This window comes from Phyllostomus discolor, chromosome 6 (assembly GCF_004126475.2).
Source record: "Phyllostomus discolor isolate MPI-MPIP mPhyDis1 chromosome 6, mPhyDis1.pri.v3, whole genome shotgun sequence".
NCBI lineage: Eukaryota > Metazoa > Chordata > Mammalia > Chiroptera > Phyllostomidae > Phyllostomus > Phyllostomus discolor.
Genome location: NC_040908.2, coordinates 75,085,430 through 75,100,477, shown reverse-complemented (window position 1 = coordinate 75,100,477; position 15,048 = coordinate 75,085,430). Strand labels below are relative to the sequence as shown.

The window sequence follows — 15,048 nt, the reverse complement described above, 5'->3', positions numbered from 1 at the left end:
GCCCTCCTGTGACATGGTTCATAAGGTCCAGCACAATAATTGACTTAAATTGTTGCAGATGGTCCCTAAGTAAGTAACAATCAGTAGCATTTTCTCTTAAAAAAAAACAAAACAAACAAAACACCACATCTGAGTGATGTCATCCTTGGCAACATAATGGACCATAATTGGAAACATCATCTCTCCTGGAAAAGAAGAGATTTGGAAAAGGATCATGGAGGTCACATAAATAGGGAGGTTGAGGGTTGTGGGGTAGGGAAAAGTTTCTCTAGGGATTAGACCACATTTGGACCATTTCTTTTTATTTTTAACATGGAGAAAGAAAACAGATCCAGCCAAGTTCCCAGAAGTTTGAGAACAGAAACATCTGCAAGAATGCTGAGCGGATTATTGGCAAAATTTAGTAGCAAAAAATGGTCACATGAGGATTTCCTATGTAGCTTTTGGGAGAGAGGAGAAATTAACTCAGACAAGAAGTACCATATTTTGCCATATATAATGTGCATCCACATTTTTGTGTGCATTATACACAGGATCATTATACCCATGGTATATAATCTTGTACTGATGTATAATGTGCATCATATTTTTCCCTCAAAAATTCGGGCAAAAAGCATTATACATGGTAAAATACAGTATCTATTTTCCTTTGTGTGTGCATGTGTATATGTGTCTGGTTTTCATTTTTAATAAATAGCCATAAATTATAGTGCACTAAATCCATCCTATTTTAAATTACAGTTAACAAGTGAACAATGTGGGTTTGGAACTATGCAGTTTCACTTAATATGCAGATTTTTTCAATAAATATTGTAAAAGTATTTTCTTAATCTTTTCTGTAGCTTAATTGTAAGAATACAGTGTATAGTACATATAATATACAAAATATATGTTAATCAACTCTTTGTTATTGGTAAGGCTTCTGGTCAACAATAAGCAATTAGTAGTTAAGATTTGGGGAGTCAGAGTTATAAGTGATTTTCAGTGGTTGATGCTCCTAACTCCCATGTTGTTCAAGGGTCAACTGTATTTTCATCATAAATTTTACTTTACACTCATGATTGCTTCTAATTTGCTTAATTATGAATAAGGTTTACTATCTTATATAACATATTCTAGAGAAGAGTTAACCAGCAACTTTGGGTATTTGGGATATCTTTAAATTAAACCATAATCTCCCCAAATCTGGGGTTTGTCATGGAAGGTAATGGCTGAGTTAATCTCATATGTATAGTTGAATAATTTAGAGAGGTCTCCTCCACTGCCTTGTTCTCCCCTTGGTCTCTAATAATGTGCTCAGCTCCAGTATGCATATTTCCTAGTACAAGTTAGAAAATATTGTTGCCTCTGGACCACAGGACAACACAGGTAGAGCTTTATACAGGTATTTAATGGTGTGACATTTTATAAGGTGACTACTCTCTTTTCTCTGCCAAAGAGGATATGGAGACTTTATAATGAAAAAGTAACATCGCTTGGTTGACTGGCAGAAGATTCTTGTAACATAGTCTTAAATGGGCTGTGGCCGGGTACCTTACTTAGTTGGTTACAACATAGTTCCAGTATGTCATGGTTGCACGTTCGATCCCAGGTCAGGGCACATTCAAGGATCAACCAATGAATGTATAAATTAAGTGGAACAACAAATCAGTGTTTCTCTCTCTTTGTCTCTCTCTCTTTCTCCCCCCTCCCTCCCTTGCTTTCTCTCTCTCTAAAAATCAATAAATAATAATAAAAAAAACTACTATGGACTATTGTGTTGTGTTATAGTGTACAACTCAGTGGGGAATTGGGTGCTTTCCATTTAAATATTTTTAAGATTATTTTAAAGAGTGGTGAAAGAGCAGCAAGTTCTAAGTTACTGTGATTTAAACACAGAAGTTGAGTCATTTATGAAATGCTCTCTGTGAATGGAATGATCAGTGGCTCCTTCCTACCAAGCTCCTGTTGTGCATGTTGCTGGTTCTGAATGGGGAATTCAGTGCTGGAACCCGTGTTCTTTGTCATCTGTGAGCACACTTCCTGACTGGTTACTGGCGGATGTATGGGTGCCATTGTAACGGTAATTTTCTGGAATTTTATGAAGCATTGGAAGTCCTGAGAGTTGAGTTTCTCTCGTCACTTCAGCCCATGCTCCCCTGGCTGACTTTGCTGCTGTACTAGCCTGGCCATGTTCCTTTTCCCATCTCAAGTGAACTCTAAATGGGGCTTGTCTTCTCTGTAGAGGGCCTTTTCTTCTAAACCTGGCTCTGATTGTAAGTGTAATAAATGATCACTTTTTTCACAAGTGTAAAACATAAGAAAGCATTTTTAAAAAGCTAAATTCTTACACTTTTACCACCTTACAATACCCATTATTGGTGCTTTCATGTATTTCCTTTCACTCAACTCGAGCACAGCTATAAAATGCATGGACAGCTGTGTGTAACACATGCTTTTGTATTCTACTTTTATAGAGTTGTATACAAAAGGTATTTCCTTGCCTGAAAAATCAGGCAATGTTGGAAAAATGCATTTTCAGGGCTCCTTTAAAAATAATTATGCAAAACCCATGTATTCAGATGAAATGAAAACCAGATGGTGAGTATTCAGAACAAATGCAAACTCAATCAACTCCTTACCACCTTGGCTTCTCAGTAACATTTACTGTGTGCTTTTCTGTGCAGTGACCTCTGTGCTAGAGCATAGGGTACAGTGTGCACAGAGGACATGCAGCCAGCACCCCAGGAAACACATTGCTTGGTTGACTGGCCAAAGACTTTGCCAATGTTCCCATATCCAGGGCCTCTCAGAAGCTGTTGTAAAGGTGTAGGCATTGGCCTGGGTAGGACCTGGGAGCAAGCCCGCATGAGAGAGAATTTGCAACTGGTATTTCCAGTTTCCACTCCAGCAGAAGGTACTGTTGGAGAGGGTTCTCTTGATGAGACCAGGATTCTGCATGGTTTTTGACTTCTCAGTTTTGTCTCAGAAGCAAAAATATATGAATGCTTATTTTGATAAAAATCACAGACTTGTTCTGATTCTTGAGCCTGTTCCTGAGGTGAAATCAAGAGGCACCTACCAGTCTACTCATAACTGCTCAGGCTCAGAAGGCCAGAGAAAAAGCATGTGGGAAGGGAAGCGTGTGGCTGCTGTCCTTTCAGCTGTCAGCTCTGGCAGTCCTGAACTGGTGTGCACTAGGGCCTCTGCTGAGTCCACCGCACCTGCTTTACTCACTCACATGACCTGGAAGCCTATTATAGTGGAGAATTCACATTTCACCTGGGGTGAGGTGGTAGGGACTGTATAGGAAACTAAGGGGTCTGGAAGAGATGTAAAAATCTCTTTTCTATTTCTTCTCAGATTTTAATCATTTTAAGAATTGATTATCTTTAGGATCTCAAAGGACTCTTTTTAAAGAAAGCATGTCATTTATCTGATTGATTGTGGGAAGGGTTTAAAGAGTAGGTTAATGATATATTCAAACTGGAAAAGACCAGGTTATGTGAGCTATAATATGTTGTTTTATTTTTGAAATAATTATAGAGTAACAGGAATTTGCAGAAAAGTATATAGGGAGGTCCCATGTGCCCTGTACCCAGTTTTCCCTAGCAGTATAACTATAGTACAATATCATAATTAAAGTTCATGCACAAAACAAAATAAGACAAATGATTGGTTTTACAAGCTTAAGGATTTATAACAAATGAGGCTGCACCATTGCTCTGTGCCTGCCTGGAAGCAGGCCACTGGAAATTGGCATTCATCCAACCACAAGGTTTTCCCAGCTTGAGAGTGCATTCATTTGTATGTACTGCATTTTGTGGGATACTTGAATTGGTTGTTTGAATCTTGGTAATTCCTTCATTTCAATCCTCGTGTCTTAATGTCAACTTGTGTTATTACTGGTACACATCAGGGACTGATAGTTTATTTCTTGAAGTTTTAGGGTCTCCTGTTATTTTTGAGGTAACACTCTGGAAGGGAAAAAGATGAATTAGCTAGATGAGTAATTCTGAACTTGAGGTCCGTACACTCTTTGAATAAGGTTTGTCTCTGAGAATTAAATTTTATGTTTTCATTTTAATAATTTCCCCCAAACTTTTTGTTATGAAAATGTTCTTAATTACAGAACTGTTGAAATAATTAATACTTTCTACCCTTTGCTTAGATTCAACAGTCATTAATGTTTTGTATGTATATTGTGGCACCACCATAGGCCTTCACTTAGAAATACTTGAACATGCTTCTCTTAAAATAAAGACAGTCTTCTATATAATCATAACACCGCCTAAGAGAATAATTCCAGAGTTCATCTAATGTTTATTCATCTATCCTCAGTTATGTTATGGTTGTTTTTGTAACCATTTTTAAAGTCACAGTCCAATTAAGATTTATACATTACATATCTTAGCTATTAACTTGATTTTAATTTAGATCTTCTGTGCCCACCTCTTTGCCCCTTCTTTTTTTTTTTTAAGAAATTGACTTTTAGAAGAGTCCAGCCAATTATTTCATAAAATATTCCATATTCTGGATTTGTCTGATAGTTCCCTTATGTTGTGTTTCAGCTTGTTCCTCCTGCCTGTATTTCCTATAACCTGGAAATTAGGTTGAGAGACTCAGATTAAATATTTTTGGGCAGGAACATCTCATTGGTGGTATTAGATATTTCATATTACATCACTTTAGGTGCATATTTATTCTGGTTGTCTCACTAATGGTGAAGTCAAGTTTGATAATTCAATTGGAGAGGTGACTGCTAGATATCTCCACTGTAAAGTTGAATATTGGATTTGTACTTAGTAAATAATCTCCAGGCTGATACCATGACACCAAGTGAGTATTCTGTTCAGTCACAACTTTTGAACTAATGCCTTTGACATTCATTTACCCGAGTTAATATTGAGAAATGATGGTTTTCAGATTCTGTCTTCTATATCATATCAGTCTATAAAGAAGAGTTTCCTTTCTTACTCCCACCGTTTCTTGTCTTCTCATCTTCTCTTTTTCTAGATACTGCTCAAGACATGGTCAGTTTTACTTATTCAACATGTTTCTATCAATTAAAGCTGCTATGATTATGATTACTTAATCAAGTGGTGCCAAATTTGGCCATGGACACTCTCCTAAGACTGGCTTCTTGTAGCCCTTTGACATTAGTTTTGACATTACTTTTTGTCTTCTGGCACAAGTATATAGTTGAAGCTCATCTGCAAGAATGTGGAATTACTTCCTCTGAGGTGCCTTAGTTCCTTTTAATGGGAAATATATTTAGAAACCAAGTTTGAATGCTAAGTGTACTCATTGCTGCTGAGGTGTTACCACATCTAGGTCTTTTCATTAGACAATATGGAAATATATATTTCAAAAATTAAGAGTTTTTCCTCAATTTTTAAAATCTTATGTATTTTATATTTCTTTTTCCTCCTAGACTGAAAAAATTTGATTCATGATAAAGTAAAATGCGTTTATTTGTTTTATCTTTAAATAAATATAAACAATTTCAGAATTTTAATAACTACTACTTAACAGTAAGAGTTAACAGTGGAGTGAAGTTTAAGTTTAAGATTTCTCTGAAGTTCATATTGTCTTTATGTTATGTCTATTAAGCACAGTCAGAGTGCTGTGTTCAGAAGTTACTTGAAATAATTCTTTTCTCTGTAAGGTTTATTAGTTTTGTATGTAGCTAAATTCATTTACTGTATTAATTCAACTATAGGGTTTGCTTTTTCTCCTGATTTAATTCTTGAATGTATAAATCATTTACATGGTTCCCAAATCAAAACTATAAAAAAAGCATGCATTTTGATAAACAAATAAGCTTAGGCTAGATCATCTATGTGACAGTTTACCTTATACCCATGTCTTGCTCTGTAGTTGCAGTGCTCTTACTTGTGTTTGTTATCTCTTCAGGTAAATTAGGGTGAGACATTTCTGGGGTGGTGCAGAGAAAACAGCAGCTAACCTAATATTGGTGTTTACGTCAATCGGAGGTGAGATGGTGCTATCTGGGGTGATGTCTCGTTGTAGCTCATCACTGCTGAGTGGGGGAACTGCTGCTCAAAGCTACTCTTCTGGCTGCTGCAGTAGTCTTTTCTCCAGCAGGCCTTTGGGCATAGGATGGGGTTAAAGTAGCAGATTCTCACAGTCTTGTCTATGGACCAGTGGTAGCACCCAAGAACTTGTTAGAAATGCAGAGTCTCAGGTTTCATCCCAGACTCCTATAGTGGAAATTCTGGGTTGAAGCCCAGCAGTCTGGGTTGGAACAGGCTCTCTAGGGTGTGCTAATCCTCCATTGAGTTTGAAAACCCTTACTTTAATGGTAAGAAACTGCTCCCTCATATCTACAAGTCAGGAATTCTAGATCAGACACACTGGCAGCTCCTGAATATTAATGTTTAGGAGTACATTACTAGTTAGAGTTCAGGGATCGAACCCAGATCTTTGATTCTTAGTTAATTGAGTCTTTGAAACTATCAACAATTTCAAACATCGGTGTCTAAGCTGGTTTGATCTGGACCTTAAAGGATGGATGGATCTTGACTTTCTTTTAGTCTTATGACCAAAATGTGTGTGATAGATAATTGTGGTGTGCACCTTGGAGGACAGGCACCTGAATTCTGTTGGGACACCAGGAGCCAGCCAGCAGATTTTATTGGGTACCCTTTGTCTTGCACTGTGTTTCTAGAGGTGGGAGTATAAAAGCTACATAAAAAATCCAGGCTTGCCTAGAACAGCCAGTAAAAACCTAGCCTCTGCCTGTGTTGTCAGCAAGGGAGCACCGCCAAAAAGGAGTCAATCACATGTTTGTGTCTTTCCACAATGCCAGGTTTATTAGGGGAGACCACCCCAATAATCCAGTGGAATCACATGCAGGTGATAACACAGAGAGAGGAGCTTGCATGATAGGAGTGAGCAAAGTGAGCTTCTGGCATGAAGGACCAGTCACTGATGGCATCAAGCAGGTGTAGAGGTGCGAGTCAGTATCAAGCCAAGAGGCTGCAGTGGCCACATGTGTACAGTGGAGTGGAAGTCCAGCAGGGCCCCAGGCATGACCCATGGTGCAGCTAAGCTTGAACATTGATTGGTCGGCACCCTTGAGTTCTTATGGCCCCCCAAGGGGTGGAGGTCCCACCCATATCTGTGTCCAGATGGAGTCCTTATCCAAGTATCCAGACATGTGGTTTTGGATTCTGGGCCTCTTCTAAGGACATTTCTGTTAAACGCCATTATTTCATTCTTGACATAGCACTTGACATAACTGCCATGGTTGACAGTGACTCCATATTGGGTTGCCAAAGGTATCCAAAATGCCCACTATGCTCTTGCTTTATATAGACTGTCACCAGATTCTGTGGTAAAGGCCACAGCAGAAGTGGTCTAATGCTAAGCAGTGTGTATCACCTCTGGTGGACACCTATTTGAGCACCATCAGAGTGGGATCCACAGAGGAGGAAGACAGATTTCTTGCTCTTGGGTAGTTCATGCTGTCACTAGAGGGAGCAAAATAAGCTTACTCCAGTGACAAAGCAAGGCTTTTGAGGCTTAACAATTTCACTGCCTTTCATTTGGAGGGAAGCACAATGTAATGAATGTGCCGTTCTAGTCTAGACTTAAAATAAGAACAAAAGGAAGGGAGGGAGGGAGGAATCTCGGTGGACCTTGCGACCTATTGTTACCTTCTGTTGTTCCTCAGAGGCCTGTTGAATGTGGCAGGCTTTCTCTTGCTCTTGGGGGGGTCCCACAGACTTGCACAGGGTTGTGCATGGTTGATGCCATCAGTGCATCTGTGGCACCCAGTGTGTGTCCCTCCCCCAGTATTCTTTCTTGCCACATCTTCCTCTGCCTTCTACATTCCTTAACAAACTACCTGCTGTTTCTTATCTACTGAGAGAAACTGATATGCCAAGTTTGTGGGATGCTAGATTTTCTTGCTTTAGATAACTTCTAAATTTTAATGATCTTGATCTTTGATTTCTACTTCCTTACTTAGCCTTTCTGTAGATGGAGTCAATGTCCCACATGGTACATCTTTGTTTATTTTTAATATTGGTACAATTCCTTGAAGAAAAGCTCTTAAAATGAGTTAGAAATTGATTAAATTTTAGTGTATTTTAATTGGGAAGTATGATAGTTATGTCAAGAACTAATAGCTTCAGTGCATCCTCATAGAACACAGCAGTGTTTCCTAACCTTATTTTCATCATCACTTCTATAAGAAACCTTTTAAGATACTTTTCCTAATCACTCCATGAAAACATTAAACTCTCTATATACCTATTCATGTACTGTATATATATCTTTATGCTTTATACATAAAAATGGTAGGTTTTTTTCCTTCATCTTCTAGTACCACTTTCACCCCCTTGGATAGTAGATAGCAATTCCATTGAAAACACCTGTATAAGTAGAGTAAGATGAACATACACGACCTTTTATAGATGAACCGGAGTAAGCTTTGTATTATTTCTAATATTTTCCTTTTAAAAAAAATCACTAGATACTAGAATTAAGTGGTAAAGAAGATCTGACTATAAAGTACACAGTGGATGAAGTGAATTAGTGATTTTTTTCAGGATTTGGTCCAGCATGGCATAGGCACTTGCTCTAATTCATACATCAGCTTTTGAGGCAGAAAGCATCCTTTCCTCCATCTGGATGAAAGAACAAACGCTGGGACTCAGACACAAGATTTCCTAATACTGTTGCTTCTCTTTCCTTTGAGTCCTACCCATCTTTCCCTAAAGTAATATAAAGTTAACTTAGGATTAAGGTTGAACTGCTCAACAAATAGGGACCTGATGAAGTGTTTTAAAAATAAAATATGCTGGTGATGATGTGCTGGATAGAATGAATTTTTGTTTTGGATTCATTCTAATTTAGGAATGTAGCTGAGAATTTGCAAAATATGAAAATTCTCCTATTACGTTCTTATATAATAAGTAAATAAGCAGAGGAAGGTTTAGACTAAGTTAGCTGTATACCTCAGGTGCTTTCTGTTTTTCATGTTGATAAGTCTTCATTTTATTTATGAATAACAATAGTTGATGTTCAGAATGGTGATTGCCCTGTCTAGAATTCTGTAACTTGTCACCAGAATAGCACCTCAGTCTTCTTTTCATTGGACCAAGGTATCTCTTAGTTTATTTTAGGAGCATAGCAGTGGTGTTCCGTCATCAGATTTTAACGTAGTGGCAACTAACATGTTGACGTGCCCTGTTAGTTGTAGATTTTCAGATCTTTGATGAACAGGATGTTCTATTCTTGGTGGGCATGTGGATGAACTTATAACATATATACATTATTGATTTCATTGTCCAGGCAAATGATAGTAATACATTGGTGTAATAGAGGACTCTAGAAGATAATCATGTTTTGTAGCATTCTCACTTTTTGTAATAAAAAATTTCAAATTACAGGTGTTATACACTAATCATAAATAAATATTAATAACACATGCTCTTTACACTTAAATTTCATCCCTCTCGGAAAGAAATTAAAACAGTCTTTAAAAATGATTAGTGGGTGGGAGGGAAAGGCAGAAAACTGTACTTCAACAACAATAAAAATTGAAAAATTAAGAAAATGATTAGTGGTTAGGAATGAGTACATTTCTGGATTTTGTTTTTAGAATTGTCACTGAACTGAAAAAAAGATTCATCTTTTTATTCCTTTTTCCTTGAGACCTAAAAGTATTTTTCAAAGTGAATTTATAGTTTTTGAACTTCATAGAATGTCAGCCTCATTAAATAATGTTCTGGCTTTTATCCCAAGACAGAATTAACATCCTTTATTAGAATACAGCCTAGATTTAAATTTAATAAAGCTTCAGCTTCCTTATCTGTAATATGGAATAATAATTTCTACTTGGCAGACTTTTGTGAGAATTAAAGTTATATGATGGATGCACAGTGTACAGCATATTAATTTTTACATGGTGAGGGTTTCTTTGTTCCCTTCTCCTCATTAAAGATATTAAAATAAAATAGCTCATTACTTTTCCTAAAGACTCTGACATACCCTCGTGTCTTCCTTGCCACTGCTCTCATGGTTTCTGCCAGGTGCAAGTGGCCCTCGTCCTCCGTGTGTCTGGATCCCCGCAGACTGGTACATCGGCTTCTTTGTCTCCTCCAGGTAGAACTGCTTTTCCCCTTCCCTCTGAGCTGTCTTCTAGTGCTGTTGAATGACTACCTAGCAAACAGCTTCTACAGGTTGATTTTATGCTTACATTATTCTGTACTAGATTATAAATTCTTTAGGTGGTTCTTTTAGAGTTCTCATAGCCCTTCCAGGCTATGATAGACCCCTTCACATGGGTGGTACTGAGCTTATAGTTGCTGTTTCTAAAGAATGTCCTGGCAGTTTTAAAGGAGAATATCCAAAAGTTTTTGAGCATGGCAAAAAATATATAACATCTTTTTTATAAAATTAGAGACAGACCTTCTTTTAAAATGTGTGTGGTATATTTTTATTACTTTATAACCATACATTTTCCTCTATTGCTTTGTGCAGTAGCTCTGAATATTAAAAAGAGTAAAAGTATTATTTGTATTGAAAATATGAGAAAGGAGTAATCAGATGTAGCTTTGGTTCATTGGGACTGGAAGGGCAAATGTGAACCATAGTTTGCAGGGTTTTTTTTTTTTTAAATGCTGTTCATGAAGTTACACTAATTCATTCACTTTAAACAATTACTGACTACTTACTCTCTTTAATACATATATTCTCAGATCTGGGGTGGAATAGAAAGATTAATTATGCTCTAGAAGGAGCTGTTCTTGATCTCTTAGTAAAAACAAAGCTGGCTGTGAAAAGATGTTCTTTGTAATTGTTAATGAGCACTCTCCAGGTAGACAGAACTTCCACATTTTCTTAGTTTAATTTCACCATTTAATGAATGAAAGGCATTTTTCTGAGTAAAGTAAATAGTTGACTTAAAAACCACCCAGTATTTTGTATAAATTGGTAGTTTTAAAAAGATGGACAACTTTTTTAATACTCCCATTCTCATTACCCACCAACTTTATTTTATAAAAAATCATTTGAAGCCCTGGCTGGTGTAACTCAGTGGATTGAGCATGGGCTGGGAACCAAAGTGTCCCAGGTTCGATTCCCAGCCAGGGTACATGCCTGGGTTGCAGGCCATAACCCCCAGCAACCGCACATTGATGTTTCTCTCTCTCTCTCTCTCTCCCCCCCTCCCTTCCCTCTAAAACTAAATAAATAAAATATTTAAAAAATCATTTGAGGTAAAAGTGCAAAATTGTGTTTTTCATTTTGACACCTCCTTTCTTGCTTCCATTCCCAGCAAATTTATTAAATGGGATGCATATTAGAAGTTCAGGATCATCCTCAGGTCAGAGGATTCACTAGGAGGACTCACTGGACTCAGCACAGCTGGACTTCATCTGTGACTTATAGTACAATGGAAAAACACAAAACAGGAGCAGCAAAGGAAAGGGCGGATGGGATGAAGACTGAAGGAATCTGGGCACTTCTAGAGGTCCTGCCCCAGTGGGAGTCATAGGACATGCTTTATTCCTCAAGCAAGGAGTTGTCACGACATACATGAAATGTCTATCAGAGAGGCCCGTTGGAGACTCAGTGCCTAGAGTTTTTATTTGGAGCTGGTCACATAAGCACCCTTTGCCTAGTACATACCAAGAATTTCAAACTCCCAAGAAGAAAGTAGGTGTTCAACATAAACCACATTGTTGACACAATCTAGGGAACAGCAAGCCATACTTACCAGTTCTGGGAGTGGTGGAAACCCTCTTGAAATTTAGGTCCCAGTTTCAGCTAAGGGCCAGCCTTACAAGCAGGCCTTTCTAGGGGTAGCAGTCTCAGGCCTTGAGACCAGACTCTTCTGGCTCTGCAGTCATCACCTCTGACTGAAGGTCTGGTGTCCCAAATCTAACATGTGTCATGTGAGTTCCTACTCTTTGCTCATAAACCTGTGTTGTATTTAGGTTTGCCCTGTCTCATTTGGTGGCCACTCCAAGCTTCCATTTTGCTCAGCCAAAAAAAAGCCTTGGAGTCGTCTGTGACTACTTCCTTTCTGTCACATCACTCATCTCGCCTTTTAGGAAATCCTATTGGTGCTACTTTCAAATAATATCCAGTTTGTGTCAAAATAATCTTGGCCTGTGGTGGGCGGTGGGAGGGAGTAGGTCACAAATTAGTAACTGTTAAATCTGGGTTTAGGTATAAGAAGGTTTGATACACTATCTTGTCTGCTTCTGTATATTTGAAATGCATAACAAATGATAACAGCCTACGAGTGTGTAAGAAAATATCACACACATGAATCTGACCCCTTCCTATTAGAACCTCTATCACTCTGGTTTCAACTACGATCATGTCTTGCCCAGATTTCTTCAGTAGCTCCTACCACATCTTCTTCCTGCTTGTTCACCAGTTTTTTCTCTGTATAGCAGCTTAGTGATTTTTTGAAACAAACATCAGATCTTTTATCGGCTCCTAACTTAGGTCATAGTAAAAGTGCAGATTCTTATGGTTGTCTCCCGTGCTACTTGACTGGCCTCTCACCTGTTCTGTCTCAGACCTCTCCTGCTCCTCTCACCCTTACTCTGTATGATGCGATACCCTTTGAAATATGATAAATGGTGAATCAGTACAGTTGGAAAGAAAAGCACCCCAAACCCATGTTTTTCTAAATGTCATTCCAATAACTGCTTTCTAGTTTAAATTATCTTTATATAAGACCTGAGTATAAATTCATAGCCTAAACTAAACTGACCATATAATAAACTTTCTGGAGTTGCTTCTTTGATTAGTTTGTCAGTGTCCAGTGAAAATCTTAAGTGTATATGATAGTGTAAGAGGTTTTAGAATAAAAGTTTTAATAGTTTAATTGGAGAAAATTCACCCCCCACCCCACCATCAGCATCATACCAAGAGAAAGAAAGTGAGAAATCTCTAGTCACTTTGTACTAATCCTATAGAAAAGAGGGTTGAGTTTAGTGGGCTTGATGTAAAACAAGATTAGAGAGACAGCTAGTTGATTGGTTGAGTTTCTAGCACTATTGTGGGTGCACTATTAAGCCACAGGTGGCCCTGAAGCAGTGTGGGAAACTAGTTTCTCCCAAAGTAGAAGGGCAGCCCATTGGTGAATGTGCAGGCACAGGCAGACAGTCCTCCTTTTGCTCCCCGTTGTACCTTGTATCTTAGCTATACCACAGATAGACCCTACCCCCAGGTCAGTGATTCTCAACCAGTGTGTCATGAGAATTTTTAAAACATGCACTCCCTGACCATTTAGTGAAATAGAAAAATGACAATAGCCAACACAATAATAGTTAGCCGTCTGGTGTGAATGAATCAAAATTATATCTATTTTTTTCAGATAAGCAAAAAATACATATTTTGGTGTCCACAAAATTTTAATAATTACTTTATGTGTGCCATGAGATGAAAAAGGTTGAAAATTGCTGCCTTAGATTTTAGCTCTGCATGCTAACGTGGCATGACAAAGCCCAAATAATACTGTCACTGTATCCTGCCCCAAAGGTTCTATTTTAATTATTCACTTTACAGATTTACCCTTGTCTCCTTGCATCTTGGACATTATATGTAGTTTAGTATGTGTTAGAGGTTGAAGACTCCCTGGTTATTTGTTTCTCCTTAAGTTGTTTAGAAAGAAGGTGAAAACACTTTTTTCGGAAAATGACTGTAGAGATGTTTTTGTTCAACAGGGGATGGGATGAGAAAACTGTTGAGTCAGGAGGTATTAAGATTTGGAACTCCAGAGTGAAGCAGCAGCATCTGTGGTCGTTGGTTTGCCTGACTCTCCATGTAACCTGGTACACAGAGAGTGATAGAGCTCACACGGTACTAGCTGCCCTCTCACTGCCTTCCCTTACCTCTCAGCTAACCTGACATGGCACTTCTTTATGATAGTTTGAGTGAACCAATACCATGCCTTGCTATGTTTGTGTGAGTGTGTTGTAATAAATAATACCATGGTTCACAGGCTGTGTGTGTTAGGATAGTCCAGAGACAAAAGAGACAAGAGGATGGGTAACATTTGTGATCCAAGATGTTTCTTCACACTGAAGTTCAACAAAATGAGTTATTCTTTTCTTTAGGAAAAGCCAACTGCCTTGCCAGTGACCACCAGTCCCAGCTATTTACCTCTGTTTTTCTTTTCCCCAGTAGAAGGATGGAGATCAGATGCCTGTTTCTGCTTCCTTCCCGGGTAGGGCTGGAAGTAACTGAGGATGAGTGCTGTGTGGTGTGAGTCAGCGTGTGGGATTGTGGCCTGAGAACTAGGGGAGAGGGAGGGACTGCTGGTTTCCTGCAGATGCTAGGGCTTTGCATCTTCCTCCTGCCCAAGGGACCCCACCATTGGTTCTAATGCAGTCACAGCTGATGCTGCTTCAAGTAAAGCAGAGGTCATCACAGATAGTGAATGTTTTCTTAACTGCTCCAATCACGTTAGTTTAAAAGTTCAAGGTCTTTCAGGCCTTGGAATTTCACTGGTTAGTTCTGTTTATCTGGATGGTAAGAAAATTAAAATTTATTCTCTTCTTCCACCAAGAAAACTTTAGTGAACTTCCAGTGTTAAGTTTTATGGTGTAAAAATTATAGCTTAATAAAGCAGTTGGAACAAAAAGTTTAAATGACTTCTAGAGTATTTTTTATTTAGGTAAGGGAGATATTTTAGAAAAATAGAGAAAAGAAAAGATGAAAAAAGTATTTCATAATTTTGTCACCTTGACTTAATTATTGTTAACATGTTAATGTATATTTGTATAGTTTTGTATATAGAGATCTATGAGTATATATGCATATGAATATAAAATTACTTTTAAAGTAATAAGGTAGCCTTTGCTCTAGTATTAAAAGGAATGTACTCATCTAGGAAACTTATTTTCCTTAGAATGCCCCCACCCCTGGGTAATTGTAGTGGACTTTTTGGTGTGCTTTAAGTCTTTTGTGGATAAAAGTGATTTCCTTTTGCTCCTAATCACTTAGAGCACTACCAGTGAATATGTGTGTTTATCTGCATGGTTATACTAGTTTAAAAATAACCTTGTATTTATT

At 38.0% G+C, this 15,048-nt stretch overlaps 1 protein-coding gene across 1 annotated transcript in view; it reads left to right on the top strand.

The window, feature by feature from the left end:
* The window catches only part of MAP4K4 (mitogen-activated protein kinase kinase kinase kinase 4), a 200,225-nt gene that overhangs the window by 82,312 nt on the left and 102,865 nt on the right, over positions 1-15,048 (top strand).